The sequence below is a fragment of the Quercus suber genome, unplaced genomic scaffold (assembly GCF_002906115.3).
Source record: "Quercus suber isolate HL8 unplaced genomic scaffold, Cork oak 2.0 scaffold_18, whole genome shotgun sequence".
In the NCBI taxonomy this organism is placed as follows: domain Eukaryota; kingdom Viridiplantae; phylum Streptophyta; class Magnoliopsida; order Fagales; family Fagaceae; genus Quercus; species Quercus suber.
Window position 1 is genome coordinate 169,804 of NW_027069483.1, and position 18,166 is coordinate 187,969.

Consider the following 18,166-nt stretch of genomic DNA (forward strand, 5'->3'; position numbering starts at 1 on the left):
AGTTCTTTTTCAGTTTGCAGACTAGATTCTCTTGTCCCTGAACAATAAACCCTTCAGGCTGAATCATGTAAAGGTCTTCCTCCAAATCACCATGAAGGAATGCCGTCTTCACATCTAACTGCTCAAGATGTAAGTTTTCTGCAGCCACCATTCCCAGCATCAGTCTAATTATTGACATCTTCACAACTGGAGAAAATATCTCTGTGTAGTCAATGCCTTCCTTCTGCTGGAACTCTTTAATAACTAATCTGGCCTTATAACGTTTGCTACCATCATGCTCATTCTTTATTCTGTATACCCACTTGTTGTGCAAAGCCTTCTTCCCTACTGGCAATTCAATCAATTCCCATGTCTGATTCCCCAACAAGGTATCCATCTCATCCTTCATGGCTAACTCTCACTTGCTTGAATTTTCATCTTGCAAGGCTTCATCATAATACTCTGACTCACCACCATCAGTCAATAGTAGATAATTTAAAGCGGGTGAATAACGTTGTGGAGGTCTAATGTTCCTAGAAGATCTGCGGACTTCAGCTACAGGTGTACTCTGATCTACCTGTGAATCTACATTCTCCTTATTTTCTTCACCCCTTTTCTAAACAGTACTTTTAGTCAATCCATCTAAGTTGACAAACTCAGATTTCTTTTGATCTATCTCTGCAATATTTGAGACTACAGTTGACCTGTCCTTGTACATAATCTGGTCATTAAATATCACATTTCTACTTCTGATGATTTTCCTGTTTTGTTCATCCCAAAACCTATAGTCAAATTTCTCATCACCATAGCCAATGAAAAAACATATTTTAGACTTAGCATCAAGTTTACTACGAGCATTAGAATCAATATGGACATAAGAAATACAACCAAAAACTTTTAAATGGGAAAACTTTACCTCTTTACCGCTCCAAACCTCCTCAGGAAGTTTGAACTTCATGGGAACTGATGGCCCTCGGTTTATCAAGTAAGCTGCAGTGCTAACAGCATCAACCCAGAAAGTTTTTGGTAGTCCAGCATGCAACCTCATACTCTTAGCACGCTCATTAAAAGTTTTGTTCATGCGCTCAGCCACACCATTCTGCTGTGGTGTCCTAGGAATAGTTTTTTCCATCCTAATTCCCTGTGCAGCACAATACTCACTAAACCCTCCATCTATGTACTCTCCTCCATTATCAGACCTCAAACATTTTAGTCTTAAACTTGTTTCTGTCTCAACCATGGCCTTCCACTTCTTAAAAGTTTCAAATACATTAGATTTATTTTTCAGAGAATAAACTCATACCTTTCTGCTTGAGTCATCAATGAAAGTGATGTAGTACCTTAAACCTCCGAGGGATGCAACCGGAGAAGGCCCCCACAAATTAGTGTGTACTAACTCCAATTTTTCAGCCTTCGGTGTCCTGCCAGTTTTCAAGAAGCTCACATTTTTCTGCTTTCCTAAGATGCAGCTTTCACACATGTCAAAATCAATGGACTTTAATTCTGGTAGTTTTCCTTTTGATAGCAACATCTTCATCCCTTTCTCACTCATGTGACCAAGTCTGCGGTGCCATAGGCTTGTATCAATACTTGCATCAGCAATTGCAATTGTGTCTCTTGGACTTGAGGTCATATATAGAGTACCAGTCTTCTTTCCACGAGCCAATACCCTAGCTCCCTTTGTAACCTTCCAAGTACCACCAACAAATAATATTGCATGCCCTTCATCATCAAGTTATCCAACAGAAATCAGATTCCTCCTCAGGTCAGGAATATGTCGAACCTTCTCCAGTAACCAAACAGACCCATTGGGCAACAATATCCGGACGTCTCTCATACCTACAACATCCAAGGCTGAACCATCAGCCAAATACACCTTACCAAAATCACCTACAACATAATTCTGTATGATTTCTCAGTATGGAGTGGTATGAAACGAAGCTCCTGAGTCCAAAACCCAATCATCAAGTGGACTGTCTACTGCAAGAAGTAATGTATCATGTACCTCTTCTGTTACAGCATTAGCAGAATCATCTTCATTCTTCTTTTTAGGATTTTTGCATTGGTTCCTAAAGTGACGTGTTTTCCCACAATTCCAGTATTGTACTTGTTGGCCTGATCTAGATTTACTTCTGTTCTAATTAGAATTTCTAGATTTTGATCTACGCTGATTTAAATTTCTGTTATTACCTCTGCCTCTTGTCTCAAGGTTTAGGGCAAAACCAGATCCTGAGGTTTCACCTGCATCTTTTCTGCAAATCTCTTTAGCCAGAATTAAATCTCGAATATCATTGTACTTGAGCTTTTCCTTTCCTGTAGAATTACTTACTGCCATCCTCATTGCCTCCCAACTGTTTGGCAAAGAAGCCAAGACGATTAGAGCACGAATCTCATCATCAAAATCAATTTCTACAGACGACAATTGATTTGTGATAGTATTAAATTCGTTCAGATGTTGTGCTACTGATGCATTCTCTGCCATCTTCAAATTGAATAGTTTCTTCATCAGATGCACCTTGTTATTTGCTGACGGCTTTTCATACATACCAGACAAAGCCTTCATCAGATCTGCTGTGGTCTTCTCCTTCATAACATTGTGTGCAACAGACCTAGACAAAGTTAACCTGATAACTCCCAGTACCTGTCTGTCAAGAAGAGCCCATTCATCAGCCTTCATAGCCTCAGGTTTTGCCCCCAAAAGAGGCAGATGCAATTTCCTCCTATAAAGATAATTTTCAATCTGCATCCTCCAATACGCGAAGTCTGTGCCATCAAACTTTTCTATTCCAGACGCCTTTCCTGCTTCCTCTGCCATTGCTCCCACTCAAACCTAACCCTAGGCTCTGATACCAATTGTTGGGAATTCAACCTAAATTCCAACCTGTGAGAAACAAAAAATAAATAGAGAAAACACATGTCAAAAAAAATAATCACACGCACAAGACAGTATTTACGTGGTTCGGCAATTTGCCTACGTCCACGGAGTTGCAAGGATTTCACTATTATCAGGGAAAAATACAAAGTGCAACTACAGTGTTTTTCTCTCTCTCTAAAACACAACAACAGTTGTAGTCACAAACCCTAATTATAAAAGCGGCTTTTATATCCTGCTTACAGGGTTACAATGGGCTACAAAACGGGCCAAAAATAAACTAGGCTCCACAAAGCCCAACTATAACAATGCCTATACTTCCTATGTTATTGGGAACAAGCTCTTGGGTATGCTCTAAGGTCTAAGACTCTTGGGCCATCTTGTCTTGTCTACGGGTTTGACAGCTTTCTATGTTTTGTTAGTATGCACATTAGAGCTATGCTGCATGTGATTTGTGTGTTTCAAACTAATTTAATGAAAATTTTCTGCTTGTGTTTGGTTTGTATTCCATGATATATAATAAATGTTTATTCTGCTTCAATCTTCTCTATTAAATCCTTGCAGATATTTTGACTCTACATGCAACAAACGTGCCCAAGCTTCTATATACTATAAAGAAATCAAATAATGTAGAGGCGTACAATTGAATCATTGACAGTGGCAAGAATAATCTATAATAGAATGCAAAACTTATTCCTTATTGGAATTTTTCTAATCTCATCCTCTATGTTATGATTTGTGAAGCTGTATCATTTACCCGTATCTGTGTATCTTAGTTCTGCTAGTGTACTACTATATATAGATACATTGCATACAGACTCATCCAAATCATACTAACCACTCATTCACTGAAAATCCATATGGCTCGCACAACACACTGTCACAATGAGATTTGGTTTACTTAGAAATAGGATAAAACCCTAAAATCCTGAACAGCATCTAAAATGTTTCATGTTTTGGTTATTGGTTTCCCGTAGCACTGCTCCAAAACCTCCCTAATGTTGCAATTGTGATAATCGGAAGCCATTGATGTAAACCTTGGAAGCATAGTTTTCTTCAGGTAATTTTACATTGATGTTTCAAAAATGTAACTAAATTTTGTACCCGCAAAGACTCTCTTAAAAGTTTGTAAGGGAATAGGGGGATAAATTTTTAACCCGCAAAGACTCACTACTCGTAATACTAGTATTTGGCAAGTGCGGTTGGAGAAGGCTAACAAAGCATATGAATTGTTCAGCCAAGTCATGTTCGCAGTTCTGCATCTACTGCTCAATAGCTCGGCATTGTTCAATCGTGTCCAGTCATATCATCCACGCTCACGTGAATACACGGACATACAGCCTTTTTCAATGCACTGTTTTCAAAATGTAGAGGATCCCTCAAAAGTTTAAGCAAAATTTTGCGGGTGAGTGGTCCACCGTTGCTACACTGATGCTCGTAGTGCTGCATGTGCTGCTTAAGAGCTTCGTACTGTTGAGCCCTGTCTAGTCATATGACCTACACGCACGTCAATACACAGATATGTATCCTTTTGCAATGCACCATTTTCAAAGATGCAGAGCATCCCTGAAAATTTTATGATACATTTAACACACCTCCGTACTGTCTCGTCAAATCAGGTCAGATGAAGCACAGGAATACTGAATAGTCTTCACGTGAATAAATATGCAACATCTGTTGCAGTACACAACAGAAGAGCCCGCTGCTGTAGCATAAGCTGTAGCCATAGTCAAACAACTGCCTGAACGAACCACATGCACCAATAGACGCCATTGTTCAGACAAGTCAGGTTCACAGTTCTGCATTTGCTGCTCAACAGCTCGCCACTGTAGAACCTTGTCCAGTCTTATCATCCACGCTCACGTGAATACACAGATATGTAAAGGATCCCTCAAAAGGTAACCCTTCAAATTTTGGGGGTGAGCGGTCCACCATTGCTGCACTGATGTTCGTAGTGCTGCATGTGCTACTCAACACTGTTGAACTCTGTCCAGTCATATGACCTACACGCACGTCAATACACAAATATGCATCTTTTTGCAATGCACCGTTTTCAAACATGCAGAGCATCCCTAAAAAGTTTATGATACATTTAACACACTTCTGCACTGTCTCGTCAAATCAGGTCAAATGAAGCACAAGAATGCTGAATAGTCTTTACGTGAATAAATATGCAACATCTGTTGCAGTACATAAAGGAAGAGCCCGCTACTATAGCACAAGCTGTAGCCATAGTTAAATAGCTGCCTGGACGAACCACATGCACCAACAGACACCACTATTCAGCTAAGTCAAGTTCACAATTCTGCATCTGCTGCTCAACGGCTTGCCACTGTAGAACCCTGTCCAGTCATATCATCCTCGCTTACGTGAATACACAGATATATAGAGGATCCCTCAAAAGTTTAATCAAAATTTTGGGGGTGAGCTGTCCACCATTGCTACAGTGATGTTCGCAGTTCTGCAAGTGCTGCTCAACAGCTCAACACTGTTGAACCCTAACCACAAGTACCCATCCACACTCGCGTGAATACACAGAGCATCACATCCCCATGTTTATGCATCAATTTTGGGGGTGAGCTGTCCACCATTGCTACACTGATATTCGCAGTGCTGCTAATTAATAGTTTCGCACTGTTGAACCCTGTCTAGTCCATATCACCTATACACACGTCAATACATAGATATGCATCATTTTGCAATGCACCATTTTCAAGGATGCATGACATCCTTGAAAAGTTTATGATACATTTAATACAGCTCGGCACTGTCTCATCAAGTCACGCCAAATGAAGCACAGGAATGCTGAATAGTCTTCAATGAATAAATACACAACCTCTTTTGCAACACACATCACCAACCTACTGCTGTACCACAAGCTATAGTCATATCAAACAGTGCCTCAGCGAACCACATGCACCAACAAACGCCACTGTACAGCCAAGTCATATATATGCAATTCTGCATGTGCTCCTGATAACCTCACCACTGAACAATACACTGTCAAGTTATATCACCTTGATTCACGTGAATAATTGCCCTTGTAAAACTCCTATATAAAGTCTCATTTACAACTATACATTTACATCTACTTTTGCAAAACATCTACACATACCGAAGTCTCATTTACATCTACCCTTGCAAAACATCTACACATACCGATCTAGAGTCACATTTTCCAATGTCAATGTGCAATTGGATGCTTTCTCATTTTCTAGATAACTATAAGAGGGAGAGAAATTCCGACAAGAGGGAATACTATGCCGGACTACAGCGGGAGTGGGACTTTCGCATGAACGAGTCCAACGCTATGCACGATGATCTCGTGCAACTCGGAGCGCCTCTTATGGACCGTATCTCGCTCACACAGCCACGACAAAAAATGCACCATTATGAGCATGCAGTGACAAAAATAAAAAAAAGAAAACAATCTGATGATACTCCGTAGGTCCAGGTATCACATGCTACAATTGGCGGAAGAGCTGGCCGCTGCAACGAACATGCAACTCACTCCCGCAGAACGTAACAATGTCCTCAACTACAAGGACTACCTGTCAGAATGAATGCTTATGTGGTGTGTGTCTTATGTCTACGGGTTAAGTTAATAATGATAGTAGCGTTAGTGTTCAATATGCAATGAATGCATATTGGAGACATCATGTAAGTTATTTTATGTTTTCTGTGTCGTAAGTGCTTATTGAAAAACATCATATGTGGAAATATTAAATTTTTATGCGTTATGTGGGAATAATCTAGATTACAAATAACGTGCATGCTCCTCATAATCAATAATAAGGTTTACATAGTACAAATGCAACAATAGTGACACACATACATATAAAACATAGTTAAGCATTGATTGCAATGGAGTCTAATTACACCACGCCACGATTACTCTTCATCTGACATCCCCACGTCTGACTGATAAATGGGATCAGCAAGAAGTGATTGCATGAATTGTGCGTGCTCATACCACACTCCCTCCACTGACTCTCAAATCTCGACTTGGGTCCGATATCGATTAAGATGTATCTTCATTTGATTATTTTCTTCTCTTATGCGGTTCAATACTTTACAAAGTTCGTCGATCGTATCTCTAGGCATTTGCGATGCGAGTCGCCGAGGCACTAGCAACTTATAACCAACCAACTCATCATAAAACATTTGCTGTTCATGAAATAACCAAGCCCACTCTTGTCTCATGGTATTGTGAACGTAAGCACTATTTCGCAGATTCGGATTGATTGGATAGCTAAACTCATCTTCTAATACGTAGCAACAACCCATGGTAGTGAACACATCGTGAGGCCTATACAGTAGTGGGTTGCCAGAACCAAACATTGACGCTGAATACAATAATATTAAATGATCAAGTTAACAGTGTGCATCAACTGTAGTTATGTATTTAATGTAATGCTGTATAAATTTATGTACTATATTACATGCTAAAAACGAAATACTAACACTAACATTTGACCATAAAAAGTAGATGTTGTTGTTAATGTCTACACATTGTGTGTAATACAAAATTTTGTTGTTAATGTCAGACCAATGATGATTATGTGCAATACAAAATGTTGTTATAGTAAATATTTCATTCCCTTGTGACCAACGTTTACTACAACAAACAACCAAAATTACACCAATGTACTTACTTCACACTCACTCTACCAAAACAATAAAAATTCAGTACAATATCAACTGCAAGTACAATTGCCATAAAATTCTGGTATGAGTTTTTTACCTAAAGTAATATAAATTTCAATTTGACGACCGGAAGCAACTGTGGACCTGTGGAGCAAAGTAGAACTTCAGACGAAAGCAAGACACTGTGAATAGGAGGGGATGAGTTGTAATTATACAACTATAACTCGATTTTAAGGAGTTCAAGTTTTCTTTATAACTCGCCATGCCAATAATCGAGTTACATTAATATAACTGAATCCGTACACTTGACACCACACAATCTAAAAATAGCTTTAACATCACTCCATTTTGAATAAATTAGTCTGAATTTAACATAACTCGATTTCCCAATAATCGAGTTATTTAGGGATTATTAAAAAATAAATGCCAAGCTAAGGATAACTCGACCATTAGATGAGCGAGTTATTTACAAAACTCGACTTTGGTATTGTCGAGTTACAAAATAGGGACATTTCCCTATTTAGTTTGGGAAAGGGGGTAAACAGCCGCTATTTTTGCCCAAACAGGGCATTTAGCAATTTTGTCCCCATCTTTGTTTGTGTCTTTTTGGTATTTCATTGGTTTAGTAAAATCCTCATTCATCATCACACAATCAAAATCAATTCTCTTTTGATCACCTCATGTTCTTAGGTGTTTATTTGTGTAGTTACTTTGTTTTGCGATAATTTTAATATCATGACCAGTTGGAGTGGATGGTGTATCTTGTATTGTTTTAAATGGTAAGGTGGTAATTTGATTGTTTATTACATGTAATTGAAATTTTCAAGGAGATGATTATAATTGAAGTGTAAATCACGAATCATAATACCTATAGAACCTAAAAAATGACTATAATGCCTCCAAAACCTGAGAATGGCCAAACTACCCCTTAAAAGCTAAAAATGACCAAAATACCCTCAAAAAAAAAATGAACACTGACCTTGAAACTTAAAAAATGACCAAAATGACAATAAAACCTAAAAAATTATTGAAGTACTCCACGAAGCCTAAAAAATAACCAAAATATCCTAAAAGACCGTAATGCCCCTATACCTAGGGAATATCTTAAAATATCTTTAGAAAATTGAAAATGACCAAAATACCCTTAGTATCTAAAAAATGAGATTAATGACCCCGAAAACCTTAGAAAGATCGAAATTCCCTTGAAACCTAAATAATGACCAAAATCCCTTGATTCCCTTGAAAATTACTGAAATACCCTTAAAACCTATAAAATTATCAAAATGCCATTAGAACCTAAAAAATGAGTGTAATGCCTCCCCAAACCTCAGAATGACCAAAAGACCCCTAAAACCTCAAAAATGAATGTCATGCCCCCAAATCATAAAAATGATTGAAATTATCAGAAAATGTAAAAAAAGGACAGAAATACCCTCAAAACTTAAAATATAACCAGGAATATCCCACTAATGCTGCATCTTTAGTTTTATTTAAATCATAAATGCTTATGCATAACAAATTTGGTATGTGCATATTGCAGATTAATAAGTGCACTGTACAGTTTGCTTGACGGATCTGCACGGTGGTTTTAAAACTGGTTGGAATGCCTTGGGATGGTCCCATACTTATAGAACGTTTCTTTCAAGAGAGATAGACCAGTGGCTTTTGTTGTTCTACTAATGAGCCGAGTGTTTGTTACACATATAGGGTTTTATAAGGATTACATTTTTCTAATTTTTGGCTAATTAAAGAGGACAAAAGCTAGGAATTGCTTGTTATTTTCATAGGCTGACCGCCATTTCTGGACAGGGTTGCCAAAGAAAGTAATTAAAAAATAAATTAGTAGACGGGTGTGGAGGCAATGTTGAATCATTCAATCACATGAAATGAATGAATAATGCAGAGACAAACAATAATGTTTTTTTTTTTTTTAACATCAAAACTAATTGTCATTGAACATAATACAAAGATCCTTAAAATGGTAAAATTTTGCGTTGTAAATTCTTTAGCAAAATGCAGAATAGCCTGAGATAGCCAGAACTGAGTCTAGAATCCTGGAATAAGCCTTTTTGAAGTGCCAACAGTTGTTGCTCTGGGTAAAGCTTTTGTTCTTATTGCTCCGGGTTTTGATAGCAACTAGGATAAGGCTTCTGCATCTAGAAAACATCTTGCATCTTCTAGGCATCATCCTAAAAACACGCACTAAGCAGATCATGTGCTGTAGCGATTCTTAGAAGGTCTGTCGAGTTTCTTTGCATCATCCTGAAAGATCAACACCAAAAATTACTTATGTTGCACAAAAAATATGACAATGAGCCAATCAAATATGGAAAACCAAATTAGTTCATTCTTTGAAAAAAAAAAAAAAAAAAATTCTTATATGGAATATAAATCCTTTGTCATTGTAATCAAGTAACTCCTTACACTGTTTGCCAATACTTATCTGCAGCAAAAAAATTTGACATGAGCCATGCACGTTTAATCAGAATCAAGACAATCACTGAAAAAACAAATGGTGTTTCAACCATGCTGGATAATATCAAATTCTTATATTGACTTAGGATGCACTAAGTCAATTCCTAATAATGTACTAGCAGAATAACACTGATATTATCCCAAAATTTCAAATGATGAAAATGGCAGCTTATTATATGGAATCAAGGAATTGTTTCGGATGAAAGCTTAGGGTGGTGGAAAAGTGTAATTTGCCCTGAAAAGAACAAGGAGAAAGCCAGGTGATCCTATGAGCTCACCCAACTGCTCCCTTTAGTATCAAACTCACTGAGTACTTGGGTACATAAGACAACTATTCCAACTTGCATGTATAACATTTCTTTCTCTTTCTCTACCTTCTTGCCATCCAAGTAGAGGATTAAAAGGGGGGAGAAATAAAGGAATAGACATAGTAAAATATAAACTAACGATCTATGTTTATACTCATATATACAGGACCAAAGTTGCATTTATAATTCAGCATCCATATGAAGTAGAAGAAGTTAAGTCATCGGGTGGGTCCAAAAGAGTACATGTGAACAAAACATGCCAGTTGCCTGTGCAACATCATTTGTAGCATTCTTCGTCCATAGAGATATTTTTTTCCTGCCTAGCTTTGACGTTGACAACTAGTCTACAAATTTCATCTACATGATCAAATTGTTATCCAATCATCATAGCTAGCAACTAATTCCAGCACATTCAGAAAATTAGATACCACATAAAAGTGTTGATTTAGAGTTTAAATCACTAGGGTCGTCTGAAACATACTGTATATAGCCAACAGGTATCAGATTTCCCACCAAGATCCAAACAGTAATCTGCAGAAAATACAACAAATTCAGTTACACTTATTATTCAAAACACCATCTTCAATAAAATATATATTTTGCTTCTAAGCCAAAAGGGACTGCCAAAATAATCAAGAGTAATTGCTTTTACCATATTAAAATTGAAAACTATAATTTATCACATTGTACTCAATATCCTACAAGAAAGACACATATTTGCTAGTCTGGTAAAAAGGCCACAAACCTTCTCAACTACCTCCAAAAAACACTAAAATAGCCAAAATTCAAGATGGGTCTAAAAAGAAACTAAAAAACATCACCTACTATGATATGACCTTTACACAAACCAAAAATCTATTCAATGCTTTGGATGAAGAGAGTGGGGAAATGCCAAAAGCTCTTTAAACCAAGAAATATCCTGCAAGAAGCTGAAATCAAAACAGTTTGTGCACACAACACATACGTATGTGACAACAAAAAATAAAAATTCAGCCTCCCATTCATTAGAAAAATAAAAAACAATTCACTAAATCGCTGTATGAAAGATAAAAATTCAATCTCCCATTCATTAAAAAAAAAACAATTCACTAAATCACTAACTCATAAAAAGTATCCTATTCATTCTTTTATACTAATCTTTGAGTGACCGAAAATAATCCTGTAGTGGAATGTTTCTAGCAATTTCAATAATTTTGGAACGTTGATCATTATTCTTTGAAATCACTAGATTTGCTGCCAACTTGTCCCACAAACGTTCCGACCAGCTCTCCTACAAAAAATTATACACGTAATTAAGTAGTAGTTTAAACAAATTATGTGAAAATTTGTATTTAGTTCAAAGAAATTTATAACCAACAAGTGTAAATGCTTGCTGAAAGTATTTGTAAACATGTGTTTTATAACATACATCCCACAATCATACATTAAAAATGAAAAAATGTTAAAATTCTGCAATTTGATAAATGCACACAACAGTTATCCATATGTACTAGTACAATTTGGTACCTACCCATTATTTTGTTGAGGATTCGAGATGGGTGGTTTCAATGTAAATCTGGTAATACTATCAATATAGTTGTCTTTCTCCAAAAAACTCAACAGCTTATCAAGGCCTGTAACCTATCGCAAAGTTGGATTTTAAAAGATAACATCATTGCTAACATAGAAAAGACAATCAAAAGGTTGGAAGAGGAGAACAGTGCAGCAAAAAGATCTATTGCAGAGATGCAGCAAGTGCATCAAAATAAGAAAGGGAATATATGTTGCTATGCATGCACTATATACATATGTTTAGTTTCCATCTTCTTATTTAGTATGGCTATGCAAATTAGGACCAACAAAAGAATGTATTTGCCGTAATTTTATGATGTGTAAGGACATGCGATGGTATTATGTGAGTTGTATGTTGTAATGCAGTATTTGTACATCAAAATGCTTCAATTTTGTAATGTTTGGAATTTATAATCTAAAGAAATGTAACAATATTAGTAGAACCGTGTCATACATCTCTATTTGTCATAAGGCTCCAAGAAACTATTTGTAGTTATATAGTCAATGGGCACACTGGGCACCATGATCGATGTGATTTACAGATCATACATATTATATATAAAATATTGACAATGATCCTCAAATGTAAGAAATAGAGGACAACTGATAAATATGATGTCAGTTGTATTTAAAATTTTCTTAAATGTCAAATCATTTTTTTCCTGACAATAGGATTTGAACAGGCTTTAACGTATTTGTTTTGGGTTTCTGGCTACTATGGTCATTTGCCATTGTTTGTGTATGTTATATAATTTTTCCCTTTTATTTATCATATACTCTACTAATTTCTAGGATGGAAAAACCATCTTCGAGAAGCACAAATGTACTGATGCTGATTGCCATTCCAGGCAGCAATTGTTAAAGCACACCCAGAAAAAATGACCCTCAAGTCTTTTTCTCCTGCTTCTTTAGGACCATACAATTATTATCTCTATATTTCCTGTGTTTTCTTAACAACCAAAAGACAGGAAGCTAACGGATCCAAATCAAGAAACCAAATAAAATACTGCACAAAGACTAAAAGAAAGAGAGTAAAAAATACCTTTTAGATCTAATGTACAGAGATATCTGAACATAGGAAGCTAACTGAAGCATAGATCTAATGTACCACACAAAATACTAGCTACCTTAACTGTTTTGCCAATGATATCACAAAATACTAGCTGCCCTAACAATTTTGGCAGTTATATTATAAAATACAAGAAACAATTGTAGTTGTTCCACTTTCCCTCTCGAGCTTCCATTGCAACCATGAAATTCTGAATGTTTAAACCAAAAAATAAATAATTTACCCACTTCAAGGAGGCCCACTAATGTAATTTTCACTTCAATGGCTTAACTTTGTTCTCCCAAAATGCCCATCAGATTCCATAGTAATGGCAGTTGGAACTCAATCTCCACTCAATAAACTACTATGCAATTGTTTTTTCCCCCACTAGAAAACAAAGGGAGACTTCATTTCAAATGACACAAAATTAAGTATCGCCTACTATCATAAATGGTGATCCCATAAACTCATGTTTACACTACCTATGTTGAGTTTATACAGAATTCACAAAAATTGGATGCATAAGATGTAGTGAAAAATAATATGTTTATGCAAGATTAAAGAAGAGATAGAAGAAAAATAGACACAATGAATTTATGTGGTTTGACAATATGTCTATGTCCACGGGCAGCGACAAAAAAGAAGGTTTGACTATAACAAATAGACACTATTGCAAGACCCAAACCCAAACCCCAAACACAACCTTATTTCTCTTTCACAAAGAATAGAGAACACCCTATTGTATTTGAACATACTGCTGCAGCACAATCTTTCTTACAATCAATATTGCCGGATTCCCTTAAGGCATTAGTTAATAAACAATTTTAAAAAGTTTTGATACTTATATGGGAAACATAAAACATTGTCAAAATAATTCAAGTGTTTTTTCCTTTCTCATAAAAAGTTTCTAAAAGTATTTCCTAATAAAAACTTTCAAATGCTGCAGCATATTGTCCAAATATTAAATTTTTTGTATTGGGGATGTGGTTCCTCACATTGGTGTTTTGTTTTTAGTTGCTGGGGCTCCCCTTATATCTTCCCAAGAGATAGGAATTCTGTTTGCTAATCACTTATTTATCAGAGTTGAATGGTAAGAGATGTTTTCATGCTCCTCTTATACCTTTCTCATTTTTGTCTTGCTGTTTTTCTATTTGGCATGTTGAGTTTACTGTCAATTCCGTTAATAGAAGTGATGAAATCGAAGTATACTTTGATAGACATCTCAAAGATTTATTTACAATTTCACTAAAAGAGAGATCATAAGATTTATGAAACACTAAACACTTACTACTCTTTTATGTTTTCTGTCCTATGTTACAATTCTGTATTATGACTGGTTTACTAGTTTGAGCTGAGGAAAACTTTGCAAGAATATGGCATGAAAAATTGCATGACCACAACAATATATATATATATATATAGGGATCGGAACATTGTTACAGAAAGGGAATAGAATGATTGTTTTGACTGGGATATGAAGATGATGAATGGTTTATGGAGAAGAGATCTTAGGAATACTCAGGACAAGTCTTTCTAATTGAATAAGTCCTTTTCTTCAGCATCTTATCCACCAATGTCAAGCTGATTTTTTTCCCAGGACAAAGGGACTCTTATGATATTTATAGTTCAAGAAATCTTACATTAAAAAGGCAAAGTAGATATTTAGTTGCAGAGTTTGATCTAGGCTATCTAGGGAAAGCTTTTGACAGATTAGAATGTTGTTCAATCATGATATCTTAATGGCATATAATTTTTATGAGCTTACATCTTTTTTCAGATTACTTATGTCCCTAGCTTGGGTGAAACGCATTTGACCAAATATATATATATATATATATATATATATATATATCAATAACAAGCACCAAAAATTTTTATGAGCTTACATCTTTTTTCAGATTACTTATGTCCCTAGCTTGGGTGAAACGCATTTGACCAAATATATATATATATATATATATATATATCAATAACAAGCACCAAAAAACACTCTACAAACAATCCTTTCATCATGATTTCAAGTTCAAAAACCAAAAGCAGTAAAACCCCCAAAACCACCAAAGAATTCACCATCTCTCTTTAACCACCTGCCTCTTCTCTCACTTCTGCTTTAACCACCTGTCTCACTCTCATCAACTCTTCCAATGAAAGCACACAATTCCTCCTTAACAACACTAACTCAACATCCATATCCCCCTTCTTCAATTCCTATAAATGAAACCCTTCCAATGCCTCAACTCTCAAGCACTAGCCAGCAAAAACCTGTCATAATTATCAATTAATAGCTAGCATTGATTGATCAAAGTTCTTTATGTGTTCCATTACTTTAATATGAGTAATGCTAGAGCCACAAATTATTTTCCAAATATTTTTCAAACTGTTAATGTGGCATGCTCCACATCAGCTATTAAATACATGCATCATTGTACAATAACAACTAAGACTAAATTACTCTTCCAATGGCTACCCATTTTAAAGAAGACCTTGGTAGTTCTTGTTAAAGAAGTTTTAGGAGACCCCGCCAAGTACAAAATTCAAACAATGTCACGGTCATAACATTTATTAATTTCCACAATTAAATGTTTGCTAAAAATTAAAAATTCCAAACATGCTTAACTAAATGAATTCCAGTAAACATTAAAAACTATTGTCTGTAAATCACATCTATCACGTTTACTTTTAGTTAACTTTGTAACATGGTAGAGTGCTCCTAACTGTCCACTGCAATGTTGTCACAGGTATGAATGGAGACACCAAAAAAATTGACAAATTTTCATGATGGTAACAGAAATTGCTTTCAACGCAGTATATATATATATATATATTCATGTGGTTAGTCCAAAGTCTTTTGGACTCTAGAATTCCAGTTAGGTTTCTGCGATTACTTTATTTTTTTTATTTATATATAATCCTGCCACTGTAATGACCTCAGAGAACTTATAATTTATATCTCATGGCTGGAACTATATTCCTGATTCACAGGAAGCTGTGAATCTTTAGTCTTAGTAGTAACTCACAACTCACCAGTTAGAACTACGGCTTTAATTGGGACATTATCTCAAAAATCTTTTCATTGGCACTATGATGATGAGACAATACAATCTATGTTTCTATAGGAATCTTTTACCAAATGTGCCCTAAGTGTCGGTTAGTGCCAAATAGGAGGAAATTCCAAATCAACTTTCGAAACAAAGTTAACAAACAACACCCAACTAAAGACAAATGATGCGTTGATAGGCAAAGAAACGTTAATAATCCGTATATTAGTAGTAAAATCAATTTAGTCTGAGAGAGAGAAAGAGAAAGACAAACCTATTTCTAATATCGTCGCCGGGGCAGTGAACGACCGGTACTGTTTCTTCTTTGGGTTTTGTTCAGTTGCCCTGGGTTCTTGTGGTTGATTAGTAAGAGAAGAAGCCAGATAAACCGAAACCGAAGCGTAATAGAGAGAAGCAGGGGCGTCGAGAGAATTTTGTTTTTGAGAAGGAGAGGCGCATAGTGAATAAAAAATAGGGTTAAAATTATAATTTAACAAAATTAGAAAAAAAAATTACTAGGGAAATTTTTTTTCCTAAAAATTAGTACACTTTCTATCTAAACATGAGAGGTGTTATGTCTATAATATTTTTCATAACAAATTATAAGTGTTTAATTGTTATTGGTTCAAATTTGAAGCTAACACTAGGATTAATTTTTTACCCCAACAATACCAAACCTGCCACGTATGTTTTATACAATTTTTTTTTCTTAAAAACTAGCACACACTAATCTAGCAATTTACTCCATTCAAATCCTAAATTTTAGTTTTATAAAATCATTTGTTATATATATATAACTTGTTTGACCAATAACTAGCATTCACTCCAAATTAAATGAATGGTCCCTACTTCACTGTGTTTTCAAGGCATGTTACTTCCCTGACCATGATTTCCTTCATGTTGAACTTGGATGAAAACCCTTCTATGCTTGGAGAAGTATAATGTCCGCTCAAGACGTTGTTAAAGCCGGTCATAGATGGCGGGTGGGTGACGGCACTTCAATATAGATTTGGAAAGATAAATGGCTCCCAAAACCTTCTCCCAAAACCTTCTACATTCCACGTTATCTCTCATCAAAACACTTTGCCTGCTACTGCAACAGTTTCAGAGCTTATTGATGAAGTCAAAGGAGAGTGGAAGATTGACCTGGTCAAAAGTGTCTTCCTTCCCGATGATGTTCAAGCCATACTCGGCATCCCATGTAGCAATAGATGCACAAAAGACTGCATGATATGGGCTTACACACTTAAGGGTACTTTCACTACAAACAACGCTTACAAAGTTGCCTTATCTCTAATCCCATCAAAGACGATGGAGGGAGCCTCACACACCAACAACCAAGGTCAATTCTAGAGAAAAATATGGAGCCTTAATGTCTCGAACAAGTTGAAACCTTTTCTTGGAGACAATGGCGAAGCCAGGATTTTAGTTTAGGAGAGGCAAGATCAAAAGACAATAATAAAAAAATAACCTAAAATTATTAATTTATATTAATAATAAAATTATAAACAAATAATAATTGTCATGCAAAGCCTATTAAAATTAAACAATTGTAAAATAAATAAACTATTGTAAAACATCTAATTCATATTTATTAATTGACAATCAATCATCAAAGTAAGAGATTAACCTATATACATAAAGTTTAAAGATGTAATTTGATTCCTCAAAATAAATTGAGAAAATAAATTTCAACTTTTCTCAATTCTTTTAATTATTTAAAATTTTGGATTTATTGTAGAGACTCAAATTTTGAAACTATGAAAATGGAAGAGATGAAGGATAAAAATAGTAATGGACATTTTAATGCTTTAGTACCATACAACACATTATTATTATTATTATTATGTCTAATTAGAGCTCCATAGGCTGAACTTCAAATGAAAAGAAGGAAATTTAGATAAATGAAAAAAGAAAAAGATAAAAAGAGTTAATATGTTCAAAAGTGTAAATAGCTTTAACAAGTTTAGTTCGGTGGCATTTATTTTGTGACAAATTGTTTAAAGTAGGAGGAATTATTTTAGTAACATCACAAAATCTCACAATATTTTTACAATAAATTGAGGTGTTAGTATATTATTGGTCAGAATAAAATAAAATAAATTATTCTGAGATTCATTTCAACTAAAAACAAAAGTATTGTGAAAATATTGTAAGATTTTGTTGTGTCTCTAAACTTTCTCAATTAAAAGGTTTGTTATTTTATTATTTATTTCATGTCACGTACAATTTGTTCAGGGAAACCATT

General features: G+C 35.3%; 1 long non-coding RNA gene across 4 annotated transcripts; it reads right to left on the reverse strand.

Moving 5' to 3' along the window:
* Positions 1-9,396: 9,396 nt before the first annotated feature.
* Positions 9,397-16,367, reverse strand: LOC112029018 (uncharacterized). Of its 4 annotated transcripts, XR_010623803.1 has the most exons (5): positions 16,193-16,367; positions 11,792-11,901; positions 10,763-11,551; positions 10,525-10,638; positions 9,397-9,760 (listed from the first exon to the last, which is right to left on the reverse strand). It is a non-coding gene; the product is annotated as an uncharacterized LOC112029018 (long non-coding RNA). The 4 variants fall into 4 exon arrangements; XR_002884711.2 differs by lacking the exon at positions 10,525-10,638; XR_010623800.1 differs by lacking the exons at positions 9,397-9,760; positions 10,525-10,638 and adding an exon at positions 9,879-9,923 and having other exon boundaries at positions 10,759-11,551.
* Between the last annotated feature and the right edge of the window lie 1,799 nt (positions 16,368-18,166).